Raw genomic sequence first — 1830 nt, forward strand, 5'->3', positions numbered from 1 at the left:
GTAGTTCCTCATGCATAAGTTGTTTTCCTCCTTAAAATTTTACCTCAAAATCATATTCTTAAACAAATTTTTAACTAATTTTAAAGTGCACATATTAAGTTCATTTTAGCTTTCTGTGCGTGCATCATTATACTTTGTTCTTACTCAGCCTTTCCCCACAGCCTTTCCCCATAGCCCTTCCTTCCCCACAGCCCTTCCCAACAGCCCGTCCTTCTCCACAGTCCTACCCCCACAGTTCTTCCTCAGAGCTCTTCCTCACATCCCTTCCCCAGAGCCCTTCCCCACAGCCCTTCCTTACAGCCCTTCCCCACAGCCCTTCCTCACAGCCCTTCCTCACAACACTTGCTGCTCACTGTGCTGGTCTCTTCTCCCAACAGTCTATCCATTGGTTTTTTGATACATGAATGTCATTATCCTCTTTTTTGTAACATCACCACTACACACACACAAGCAAACATCACACACATATGCATGCACACGCATCGGGTGGGGGCAGGGGAGAGCAACTTAAGCCTAGATGGCAAATGAGAAAAAATATGATACTGGTCTTTTTTTTGAATCTAGTATATGTCACTTAACAAATTGATTCTCAGGTCTATCCATTTTCAGGCAAATGTCATGATTTTGTTTTTACTTAAAACTGAAAAAAAAAATCCCACTGCTGTTATGAACAGTGCTACAATAGCACAGGTGTGTGTGTGTGTGTGTGTGTGTGTGTGTGTGTGTGTATGTGTCTGTCTGTCTGTCTGTCTGTCTGTCTGTGTGTGTCTGTGTGTCTGTGTCTGTGTGGTAAACTCATCTAAGAGTTCTTTGGATATACATCCAGGTGTGTTGTAGCTGGGTCATGTGGTAATTCTAATTCTAGGTGTTTTAAAATCACATTTATTTATTTTCTCTGGGTGCATTTAGCATGTGTGTTGAGATCAGCAGATCACTTGTGGGAAACAGTTCTCTCTTCTACCGTATGAATCCTGGGAATTGAATTTAGCTTGTGGGCTTCTTGTCCTTTGAGCTACGGGGATCACATTGCTCCTCGGCCAGGGTGGGAGGCCAAGATCAGCCTGTGAGGAAGATTTTCGTCAGGACTGCTGTGAGCCGGCAGCCTTGTTTTCCAGCCTCAGACATTGACAGAAGCTTGAGTAGGGTGGGGATTTGGGGAAAAAAAGAATTTGGCTTGTAAGGGTTGACCAACAAGTGCCAATATCACCAGCCCCCTGTTCTTATTTTTGTGAGGAACCTACCCTGACTTCCATAGTGGCTGAACCAGTTACAAGGATTTATCTCCACCCCTCCTCCTGCCCCTCCCCTGTCTCCCATACACACACACACACACACACACACACACACACACACACACACACACACACACAAAAATATACATGTGTGCTCAAACATGAAAAACACAATAAATACTTTTTTCTTTTTACTTATTCTTCTCTCATACAATACATCCCAACCACAGTCTCCCCTCCCTCCACACCTCCAGTTCTCCTACCCATTTCGCCTCTCCCCCAGACCTACTGCTCCTTTATTTCCCTTCAGAGAAGAAGGAACCTCCCAGCAAAATCACCGGAACAGGGCATAACAAGATGCAGTAAGACTAGCAGAAATCCTCATGTCAAGGCTAGGGGAGGAAACCCAGTAAAGAGAAATGGTCCCAAGAGCTGGCAGAGTCAGAGACTTTCGATTCCCATTGTTAGGAGCCCAACAAAACCCCCAAGCTAAACAATCACAGCATAAAAGCACAGAGCCTAGCACAGACCCATGCAGGTTCTGTGGTTTCTGCTTCAGTCTCTGTAAACCCCGGGTGGCCTGCTTTTGCTCATTCTG

The 1830-nt window shown here is 45.0% G+C and overlaps 1 non-coding gene across 1 annotated transcript; it reads left to right on the top strand.

Annotated features, from left to right (window-relative positions):
- Window positions 1-994: 994 nt before the first annotated feature.
- On the top strand, window positions 995-1127 carry LOC120098009 (small Cajal body-specific RNA 20). The gene has a single exon (XR_015642059.1).
- The last annotated feature ends 703 nt before the right edge of the window (window positions 1128-1830 follow it).

This window comes from Rattus norvegicus, chromosome 17 (assembly GCF_021556685.1).
Source record: "Rattus norvegicus strain SHRSP/BbbUtx chromosome 17, alternate assembly SHRSP_T2T, whole genome shotgun sequence".
Lineage (NCBI taxonomy): Eukaryota > Metazoa > Chordata > Mammalia > Rodentia > Muridae > Rattus > Rattus norvegicus.